The sequence below is a fragment of the Schistocerca piceifrons genome, chromosome 1, assembly GCF_021461385.2.
Source record: "Schistocerca piceifrons isolate TAMUIC-IGC-003096 chromosome 1, iqSchPice1.1, whole genome shotgun sequence".
NCBI classification, from domain to species: domain Eukaryota; kingdom Metazoa; phylum Arthropoda; class Insecta; order Orthoptera; family Acrididae; genus Schistocerca; species Schistocerca piceifrons.
Window position 1 is genome coordinate 152,748,586 of NC_060138.1, and position 12,628 is coordinate 152,761,213.

Sequence of the window (12,628 nt, forward strand, 5' to 3'; positions counted from 1 at the left end):
TCAAAGAATGTATTTCAATCACTATTGTCAGAAGCTGCCTCTGAATCTAGAAATGCTATAAAATTAAGTTTCTTTTCCTCAGCCTGTCTTCTAAGATAAGTCATAAGGTCAGTATTGTCTCACATATTCCTACATTTCTCCAAAACCTAAACTAATCTTCCCCAAGGTTTCCAATCAGTTTTATTTTTTGAGGGACCATGCATACCACTTGCACTAAGTTGGCACTGCTTCATAACTTGTTTTCCACAAGGGGGGGGGGGGGGGGGGGGGACCAACCCAGACTTCACAATGTGGCATTCAGCAATGGCTACTATAGTGTTTTATGTAGACAGTATTTCTTGATTACTGAGCTGACATTGACCAGAGAGCAAATTCCAAGAAAAAAGTGTACGGACATTGCAAATGGTGGGATAGACCATTATTACATTCTGTAAGAGACATAAGCCGCAGAAAACTTCTGCCAAAACATATGTTGCACTGGTAGGCCAGTTTCTGGGGATGTTAATTTTTCAACACAAAAATTATGCTATGCAGCAGGTTTCAAATTCACAAATAACATGAAAGGAGCACTCTCGATAACACATTAATTATACTGGCCTGAGGCTTGGGGCAGACGGGAGGAAGTACCTGTTGCGAAACGGTGCGGCACCAGACTATCAAGCGCGTCGGACTGTCAAACGTCAGATTATTATGAGTCTACTGTACTGTTGTTCATGAGTCAAGCTGTTAATCTTGAAAACATGTAACTCATACTGAAGTTACACTGTGACATTCAGATGCAGAATTATTACTTACACTATTAAAATGTCTAATCAGCATGCCATGCAGGTTTGATGCATTACAATTTTCATGGATGATCATTTGTCTGTATTTTATACAACATGTCAGTTGTTCAATTGAATTAATTTAATATGTTTAAAAATCTACAGAAAAGGAGAGAGAATTAAGAGTCAGAAGAAATATACCTTTTAGGATTTGGAACTGGTTATTCTTCTGCAACATAATATAGCCTATTAATGGTTTAACTTGACTGTTCTATCAGAAAATGTGATTCTTTTTGTGTTTTTGTATTAGCTGTAACATGGATAATATCAATAAATTGCAAAATTTTTAAAAAGGTACTTTTTCCGATTTACTTGGCATTTGTGACCTATAGTATGACAAACACAAGTTATTATCCTAACTCCCCCTCCACCCTGCATGCCTCATCAATACAGACACCCAGGTTCAACCATAACAGAGGGGTTTCTGTGGAGAGACCAGACAAACATGTGGTTTCCAAACAGGGGCAGCAGCTGTTTTAACAGTTGCAGAGGCAACAACAGGCTGACTCATCAGACCTCTAGACAGACACTACTCAGGAGGATATCATCAAGAAAAATAAACTGACATTCCACAGGTCAGTGTGTGTTACGTTAGACCCTGTAATAGGGTAGGTAGGCTAGACAATTTAAAAAGGGAAATGACTTTTTAAATTAAATATACACTATGTGATCAAAAGTATTCAGACACCTGGCTGAAAATGACTTACAAGTTTGTGGCGCCCTCCATTGGTAATGCTGGAATTCAGTATGGCGTTGGCCCACCCTTAGCCTTGATGAGAGCTTCCACTCTTGCAGGCATACATTCAATCAGGTGTTGGAAGGTTTCTCGTGGAATGGCAGTCCATTCTTCACGGAGTGCTGCACAGAGGAGAGGTATCGATGTCACTTGGTGAGGCCTTGCATGAAGTTAGCGTTCTAAAACATCCCAAAGGTATTCTATATGATTCAGGTCAGGACTCTATGCAGGCCAGTCCATTACAGGGATGTTATTGTCATGTAACCACTCCATCACAGGCTGTGCATTCTGAACAGGTGCTCGATCATGTTGAAAGATGCAATTGCCATCCCCGAATTGCTCTTCAATAGTGGGAAGCAAGAATGTGCTTAAAACATCAATGTAAGCCTGTGCTGTGATAATGCCATGCAAAACAACAAGGGGTGCAAGCCCCCTCCATGAAAAACATGACCACACCATAACACCACCACCTCCGAATTTTACTGTTGGCACTACGCATGCTGGCAGATGACATTCACCAGGCATTCGCCATACCTACACTCTGCCATCAGATCACCACATTGTGTACCGTGATTCGTCACTCCACACAACGTTTTTCCACTATTCAATCGTCCAATGTTTACGCTCCTTACTCCAAGCGAGTCGTCATTTGGCGTTTACTGATGTGATGTGTGGCTTATGAGCAGCCGCTCAACCTTGAAATCCAAGTTTTCTCACCATCTGCCTAACTGTCATAGTACTTGCAGTGGATCCTGATGCAGTTTGGAATTCCTGTGTGATGGTCTGAATAGATGTCTGTCTATTACACATTACAACCCTCTTCAACTGTCGGTGCTTTATGTCAGTCAACAGACAAGGTTGGCCTGTACGCTTTTGTGCTGTACATGTCCCTTCACATTTCCACTTCACTATCACATCAGAAACAGTGGACCTAGGGATGTTTAGGAGTGTGGAAATCTCATGTACAGACATATGACACAAGTGACACACAATCACCTGACCACGTTGGAAGTCTGTAAGTTCTGCGGAGCACCCTATTCTGCTCTCTCACGATGTCTAATGACTACCAAGGTCACTGATATGGAGTACCTGGCAGTAGGCATCAGCACAATGCACCTAATATGAAAAACGTACTTTTTGAGGGAGTCCAGATACTTTTGATCACATACTGTAGAGAGAATTAGTGAAGTTTGGTGGCAGGAAAGATGGTACTTCTGGTCAGACGAATACAGGGTTGCAAACACAAAATTAAATGGAGGTAATTCAGAAGTAGATCTAATAATGAATAAGAAAATGGGAATGGAAGTAAGGCTCTAAAGTTGAATATAGGACAATTAAAGATCCTTTGGAGCAAAGAGAAGCAGCTATATTAATGTCAAGCGATCACGTGGCAAGCCATTACTAAGCAAAGAAGGGACAGCTGAAACGTGGAATGAATATATTAAAAGAAGGGAAATGAATCTGAAGGCAACATTATAGAAAGGGAAGAGGAAGTACATGAAGATGAGTAAGAGAAGAATTTGACAAAATACTGAAAGAGCTACACCAAGAACAATGTAATATTCCCATTTTCCAAAGAAGCCACATGTCAATATTACCAAACTATCAGTTTAATAAGTCAAACTTGCAAAATACTGACACTAATTGTTTACAGATTTACAGAAGAAACTGGCACAGGCCAAAGTTGGGAAAGATCAGTTTGGATTCCAGAGAAATGTAGGCACACATGAACCAATACTGATCAGATGAGTGCAAGACTAGAAGGTAGTTTGAAGAAATGCAAATTTAGTTTTATAACATTTGTAGATTTATAGAAAGATTTTGACAATACTGATTGAAATAAACACTTTTAAATTACGAAGGTAACTGGTATAACGTGTAGGAAGCTAAATATTATCTACAACTTGCACAGAAACCATACTGCAGTATTATAGAGTTGGACATGAAAGGGAAGCTGTGGTTGAGAAGTGAGTGAAACAAGGTTGTAGCCTATTCCCCTGTCACAGACAGCAAAGCACTGGTGAGATCAGATGGATGGAGACAATAGTTATCTAAAAAGAGGTTGCAACACAAACACCAACAAAAATAAAATAGGTATAATAGAGCGTAGTCAAATTAAATGAGGCAATACTAAAGGTATTAAGACTAAGAAATGTGCAGCTGAAAATAGTAGATGACATTTGCTATTTGGAAAGCAAAGTGAACAAAGATTGCAAAGTAAAGGGGATACAAAATGTAGATTGCAAATATCAAGGAATGTCTTTCTGAAAAATAGAAATTTGTTAACATTTAACATATGAGGGTTATTCAGAAAGTAAGGTCCGAATCGCTGTAGCTAATTGCATGTCACGCAAACGCTGAAATGCAACCCACTTCCGGCATGCCTTGCTTATCAAACGATGCTATTTGCATTGGTATCGTCACAGTGTACTGTATCCAGTGTCAGTTCAAAATGTTTAAAACAATTGATCAGGCCACCAACTATAAAAGATGGTTAGTGATCCAGTTTTAAACAGAAAGGAATTTTGCAGCAGTGGAAATTCATCAACAGGTAAATGAGGTGTATGGCCCCAATGTGATGAGTCACAGCAAAGTTTGTAAGTGTGTGAGAGCTTTCAAGGACTGATGGAAATGACTAGATTGAGTAAGGTACAGAATTGGGGAGAAAAGAAATTTGTGGCATAATTTGACTACAGGAAGAGACTGATTGATAGGGCATGTTCTGAGACATCAAGAGATCACCAAATTTAGTACTGAGGGAAATATGGTGGAGGGGAGGGGAGGAGGGGGGATAATTGTAGAGGGAGACCAAGAGATGAATACAGTAAGCACACTGAAGTGCCAGAGAAACTAGTATAGGCATGTGTATTCAAATACAAAGATATGTAAACAGGCAGAATACCACACTGCAGTCGGCATTGCCTAGGTAAGACAACAAATGTCTGGCATAGTTGTTAAATCGGTTACCGCTGCTACAATGGCGGGTTATCAAGATTGAAGTGAGTTTGAATGTGGTGTTATGGTTGCCACATTTTCCCATACGACCATTTCACGAGTATACCGTGAATATCAGAAATCCGGTAAAACATCAAATCTCTGACACCACTGCGACCAGAAAAAGATCCTCCAAGAACGGGACCAATGATGACTGATGAGAATCATTCAACATGACAGAAATGCAACACTTTTGCAAACTGCTGCAGATTTCAGTGCTGGGCCATCAACAAGTGTCAGCATGAGAATCATTCAATGAAATATCATTGATATGGGCTTTCGAAGCTGAAGGCCCAGTCATGTGCCTTTGATGACTGCACAACACAAAGCTTTATGCCTCGCCTGGGCCCGTCAACACTGACATTGGACTGTTGATGACTAGAAACATGTCGCCTGGTCAGACGAGTCTCATTTCAAATCGTATTGAGCAGATGGATGTGTACAGGTATGGAGACAACCTCATGGATCCATAGACCTTGCATGTCAGCAGGGAACTCTTTGAGCTGGTGCAAGTAACGGTGTGGGGCGTGTGCAGTTGGAGTGATATGGGGCCCCTGATACGTCTAGTTACAGCTCTGACAGGTGACATGTACATAAGCATCCAGTCTGATTACATGCGTCCATTTATGCCCATTGTGCACCCTGACAGACTTGGGCAATTCCAGCAGGACAATGCAACACCCTACATGTCTAAAATTGCTACAGAGTGACTCCAGGAACACTCTTCTGAGTTTAAGCACTTCCACTGGCCAGCAAATTCACGACACATGTCTTGCAACGTGCTGTTCAGAGGAGATATTCACCCCCTCATACTCTTACAGATTTGTGGACAGCTGTGCAAGATTTATGATGTCAGTTCCCTCCAGCACTATTTCAGACATTAGTCGAGTTCATGCCATGTCGCGTTTTCGGCACTACTGCAAGTTCGCAGGGGTCTTACACTATATTAGGCTGGTGTGTCAGTTTCTTTGGCTCTTCAGTGTATGTAGGTTTCAGTAGTTATTTGAGTTGAAGAGGCTTGCACAGGATAAAGTAGCATGGGGAGCTACATCAAACCATTCTTTGGACTGAAGACAAAAACAATAAAAAGAAACTCCATTTTGATTATACAGGATGTCCCAAAAAGATGCCCAACAACGCTTAATATGTTTTGTGGCAAGGAAAACTGATCACTGATCAGTTTTCAAGAAGAAACCCATATCTAGAAGTATATGGCTTGGGTGCTGAAGAGCATCAAAGTCTGAAAGCAAACAGTTGTGATGGTGTGTTCCGATTCATTTTGATGTTTTAAACATGGAAGGTATGCCTCCCTTTAGCCATCTGTGCACTGCAGTGGATGACCTGAGCCTGATAACATTCCTGCACAAGCACTACACTCCCCCACACAGCCTGCAGTAATGTTGTTGACATCAGTGCAACATGTACCAGTACACAGCTGTAGAAATGACTGACATGTTGCTTGCATATGGCAAAGTGGGTTGCAATGGGAGAGCTGCTGCAAGATTGTATGCAGAATGTTTTCCAAGCAGACATGCCCCACATCATTCCATGTTCGCAGCCATCGAAAGACACCTCAGAGAAGCCAGAAATTTGCATGCAGGTATGTTCTGCCTGAGGTTGTCCATTGTACAGTAAAGTAGTAGCACTTTGTGCTTGGTACTTGTAGATACTATCACCAGTTTACTGTTCATACTCTGCTAGGTGCCGAAACGTGATGTGGGTCGTCCAAGCTCAGCTCAAACACTATAGTTGGATGAGGACATGCTGCCTACGTTCAAAGACGACCCAGCCACCAGTTCTTGGCAGATGGCACTGGTGCTACACAGGGTAAAATTTCCATGTAGTGTATTGTCTTTGAACACTGGCTCCATCAATACCATCTGCAGAAAGGCCAGGCATTACAGGAGGACTACTCACAACAGGTGCAGTCTGCACAGTGTTATTTACAACAATGCATACCCCAGCCATAATTTTCGAAGATGGTGCTATTCATGGACAAATGCGTATTTACTAGAGATAGCATATTAAACTCACACAACATGCATGTATAGGTGGATGTAAATCTGAATGTACAGGTGATTCAAAATCGGCAGTACAGAGTCGGTATTAACATCTGGGACAGGATAATTGGTGACCATATCATAGGGCCATACTTACTGCCAAACAGACTAATAGGACCAGTCTACCTCACATTTATTAGACAGTGGAAACTCCCAGTTGGAATATCAACAACATAAGAAAAAGGTAGACATCTACTTACTATAAAGATGACACATGAAGTTGCAGTCAGGCATAATTAAAACACACTTACACAAAGCCTTCAGCCACAGCCTTTGTCAGAAAAAGAAACGCGCGCACACACACACACACACACACACACACACACACACACACACACACACACACGTGCGTCTGCCAGAGTGGTCCCATCCCAGAAGCCCAACACAACCTCCAATTCCTTCTTAAAGCGTTAGGCTCTTCTCAGAATCTCTCCCCTGAATCCATTTCCCTCTCACCCCTAAGACACCTCACACATCCACCTTCTACATACTCCCCAAACCCAACAATCCTGGATACCCCATTGTTGCTGTTATTATGCCCCCATTGAAAGAATGTCGGCCCACATTGACCAACACCTCCAACCAGTTGCCTGTAATCTAGCCTCACACATCAAAGATACCAGCCACTTCCTTTACTGACTCTTCACCATCCCCACTCCTTTATCTTGTCACTGCTGGTGCCACCTCCCTATACATCAGCATCCAACATGTCTGATGCCAATGGTCTTATCACTATAGAACACTATCTTCTCAATGTCTTTCAGACTCCAAATCCACTACCTCACTCCTTATATACCTCAGTAACTTTATCCTAGCTCACTACTACTACTCTTCTGAAGGGAAGGTATATAAACAAATCTACAGCACAGCCATTGGCAGCCACATGCCACCCTCCTATACCAACCTGTTTATGGACCATCTAGAGACCTTCCCAGTCTCCCAAAATGCCAAACCCCTAGTATGTTTCAGGTTCCTTGGTGATATCTTCATGATTTGGAATCAGGGCCAAGACACACTATCTTTATTCTTTTACAATGTCAACACTTTCTCTACCATCCACTTCATCTGGTCTTCCTCAACCCAGCATGCCACCTTCTTGGACGTTGACCTCCACCTGCCTGATGGTGTCATTCACACTTCTGTCCACATTAAACCCACTAGCCACCAACAGTACCTGCACCCGACAGCTGCTGTCCCTTCCAAACCAAAAAATCTCCCCCATACAGCAGGTCACCCAGGGACGGTGTGTCTGCAGTGACAAGAACTCTGTTGCCCAGTATGTTGAGGTTCTTACCAAGGCCTTCACAAACAAGCACTATCCCCTAGACCTACATCACAAACAGATCTCCCACACTATGACCCCTCACACACTCAGTCCTTCCACTGCCCCCAAGAACCAGCCACAAAGGAGTGTCACCTTTGTCACCCAAAATCATCCCGGACCGGTGCAACTGAACCACATCCTTTTTCAGGGCTTTGATTACCTATTGTCTTGCACAGAAATGAGGGACATTCAACACAAAATCCATAGCCCTCTCAAACCGGTATTCCATCGCCCACCCAACCTCAATGACATCCTAGTCCTTCCCTATGCCATTCCCAATCCTAACTTTGTGCCACAAAGATCATGTCCCTATAGAAGACCCAGGTGTAAGAGCTGCCCTATCCAACCACCCAGAACGTCCTATTCCAGTCCTGTCACAGGCTTGTCCTACCCCATCAGAGGCCGGGCTACCTGTGAAAGCAGCCATATCATATACCAGCTCTGATGCAAACATTGCACAGCTTTTTATATTGGTATGACTACCAACCAGCTGTCCATCAAGATGAACGGACACAGCCAAACTGCGACCAAGTGCAAAGTAGACCACTGTGTGGCACAATATGCAACCAAACATAACATGCTTTATTTCAATGGCTTCTTCACTACCTGAGCCATCTGGATCCATCCCTCTGTCACCAGCTTTTCTGAACTGCGCAGATGAGAGTTATCCTTACAACACAAGCTTCGCTGCCAAAGTTATTGTGATCTGAACCTGCAGTAATATACTGTCCACCATGCTCCATCCAACAGTTTCCACCCCCTCTATCCTTATCACCTCCTGCCTACTCTCACCTCCTACCTTCTTTGTGTGGCGCCCTCTGCCAATGCACCCACCTGTCTCTACCTGCTCCTCTCCTTGTTTTCTCTGTCCCCTCCCCACCCCACCTCCCTATCCCACAGTCTCTTGTCATTGTGTCTTGTCATTGTGCCTATTGGGAGCCTAGTTCCTAAACACTCTGCTAGACAGTGCTGCTCCTCTCTTCCCCCATCTCTACACTGCTATCCCCTTCCCTTCCCCGTCTCCTCCACATTCCTGTTTCCATTGCATGTGGCAGTTGCATTCCAGTCCAAGCTGTCAGGGAGAGCAGATGTGAGCATGTGGTGAGCTAACTTGTGTGAATGAATGTGATTGTGTTTTTCTGACAAAGACTGTGGCTGAAGGCTTTGTGTAAGTGTCTTTAAATTGTGCCTGTCTGCAACTTCAAGTGTCATATTTACAGTAAGTAACAATCTATCTTTTCCTTAGATTGTTGTTCACATTTATTAGAGATGTTTTGCCTACTGTAAAGGGGTACCCTCCTCTAGCATTACTTTTCCTCAATAGAAGTAATTGATACAAAAAATAATTACAGTCTTTTAAACAGGTTGATATTATCTTAACTGTTTTTCTAAAAGAATTGCATATGAGTTTGTACATGATGTGGTACACTTCAGGCTATAATTCATAAAAAGAAATTACTTTATTTTCGTTGTTACAGTTGATGTGTACAGTTAAAATTACTTCTCCTTTAGAAACATTTGAAATTACAAAATATTCAGCACTCTTAAAATTCCTGTTATTAATTGTCCAATATGATGATATTTATTATGTTTACTTCTGGATTCATCTATAAAATAATGATATAAATTAGTGGAGATTCATTTGTCATGAAAATATGTAAACTCTTTGGAATATTGTTACTACTGCAGAATGGATTAATAGTGGGCATCCTTCTGTTGTAATCGGACATGTTTTTGTTTTTGGCGATAACAATGCAATTTTTGGTTTTGAAGTGGAAATTATAAGGACACCATGATATAGAAAAATGTGAGAGAATAAAATTAACTGCTCATGCAATACTTCAGCATTATTTACATCGACTGGAACCATGAGTATGTATAATGTCAAAAATTTCAGCTTCAAGAATCAGCCCCTAGACATGAAGGACTGGAGCCAACTACGAGAAAAGAAGATAAGTTCAAAGTTTATAGTAAATCTTACTCCTCTCGAAGCTTATTAAAAGCTTTAATTATGAAGTCAGTGACAATCAACAAATGATGTGAGGGAGGGGTAGATTACACTACCCTGTCGGATGTAATTCCACTGAGTGTTCGGATGGAAATGTGGCTACAGCACAGTGGAACTCCAGCACACTTTGATGTAGATGTGTGGAATCATCTCAACGTTACCTATCCCAGTAGATGGATTGGTGGGGGTGGACCAATTCCATGGCCAGCACGGTCACCAGATCTGACACCTCTTGACTATTTTCTGTGGGGTAGAATGAAGAGTATGGTGTATGGCACACCTGTCACAGCAGTGGAGGACCTTATTGCTGGAGTCCACAGAGCAACTGAAGTACTTCAAAGACAACTGCAAGTATTGGCTCATGTATAGGATACTCAGTACCACCAGTGTAGGCTCTGCATTGATGTAGGAGGCACACAGTTTGAAGCCCGTTAGTGCTACCCTGTTGTGTTTTAATTGACATAATGTGGAATGCACACCCATCTCAAACTTCGATGCTCTCCAGTGCACAAGCAGTGCATTTGCAGATATGGGTTCCTTCTTGAAAACCAATCAGTGTGCTTTCCCACATAACACACATAAGAGGTTTTTTTTGGGGGAGGGGGGGGGGGCCTGTACATCCAGGCAGCTGGCTCTTCTACACTGTTCTTCACTGTTAATAGAGAAGACAATAAAGGATGTTCTTTCCATCGTCTTGTGAAGTATCTTACAGATTAAATAATTCGTGACACAGACACAAGTGTTCAAAATGTTGTCAAATGAATATACTTCCATAGTCGTCAGCAGACCCTATAGTGGACAGATAAGAAGATGGGTTTGGACCAAACAGATCAACTGCAAAGTATATTTTTTATACAAAAATGCTATTTGAAATTACTGGGAGAAAAACAAGCCAGCTTTAGTCACACTCTTAGAAGACGTGTAATTATCTTCCACACTAGGATACTTTTGGTGGAAATTTAGGCATATTTACTTTGTCTGTGGTCACATTTAGCTGTTTGACGTTTATTAATATCAATTTTTAGTGCACTGATCATAAATTGTAGACTGGATACACATTCATTTCATTTACAAATCTCATCTTTCCAATCTGCACACACTTTGTTTGTTAGCAATATGCACAAATTTTTGAAGAGATGTATGACACAATTTTAGACTGGCTGCCATTGTAAATTTAAACAGAGAAACAGCTCTGAATGTAACACAAAGCAACAACTTTTTTTCCCCAAAGTAGTGGATTTCTTATAAATTTAATAATTTCATGTGTAGATGGATAGATATGTATCTGTTTAAGTAGAGCTAATTCTGAATATAGTCTACAAAATTATTTCCTGACAAATATTACTCTTTGTTAATGCTTACCATGATTTGTTCCGGACATCAAGAGCCATCCCTCAAGATGAGATTCTTGGAATACGATGAATGAGTGTATGTATAAAATATTCACCTGTTGTTTTATATGAACATAATTAAATGATTTCTTCCTGTTAAGAAGTGATCTTGAATGTTATCAGATGTTATGGAAATTACAGGAATATTATAGAAATTTCGAGATTTTTCTTAAATTGTTTCAAATAATCTATAAATTTAGGAAAATTCTCAAATGCTCTGCAAATTTCTGGAATGTTCTTGAATGCTCTCCAATGTACAGCAACTAAAAATGCTCAGTGCTGGGTTCTGCAATTTTCAATCTCTGAGAGTATAGAACGTGAAGTTTGACTCAATAACACTAATAATAAGAGAAATCTCAAAGTTAATATTAAAGTGAAAGCGATATTTAGTACATTACTGGTCTTCAATGGTCAATTCTTAAGCGTTAATGTGTATACACAACCTTAAGCGAAAGCTCAGGGAAAAGGAATGGTATATGACTGGTTTCAAAATGAGGAATATTATCAAAAAATGAGACGAAGTCAGAGTGCTAGAAAGCACAAAAAACATCAGATACTTTACACCTTTTTCTCTTTGGTAGACAACATGCCAGAGAAAACAAAAATATTATTTCTTTCTGTATGAAGAAAAAAAAACACCTAGAGTTATTTGGTGCATGGCTCCCATTGCCCACTTCTGATACAACTCAAGAAGCAAACAAATATTTTAAAAGAACTAACAGAATGAAGTCTGTCAATGCCAGTAACTGCATAATAAGGTGCACGAGTGCAGCAGTGGTGATATGCCACTGAACCAGTAATATAAATGTATGCTTTCACAACTGGTATTTTCATCCTTGGTGATTTTTGTTATAGGGGCAAGTTTCTGTGCCTACTGTTTCGTCTCTTGGTGCTGAAGGTATTATCAGAGACTATTAGGATGCAGTTAGTATTTTCAGCCACAAACATCTGTATATATGTCATCTCATAGGATCGGGTGTACTGGCGGTGGTCCGCATCACCCCAACACGATATTTCGACATCGTCTTCATCAAGTGTTCCCTGAGACTGGTTGACGAGCTGACCTTGTCCCATATTTATGCCTGGGCGGTGTGTGGCATTCCCTGTGCTGTCCGCACCCACTGTGGCCATTTCTGGTGGTGGTATCAGCCTCTAGGCGCTTCATCTTTGGTCCGCACCTGTTGCAGCTCTCTTCAGTCTCAGGGAACACCCGATGATGGCACTGAGTTACGAAGTCGAAATATCGTGTTGGGAAGAGACAGACCACCGGCAGTACACCCGTCTCTGCAAG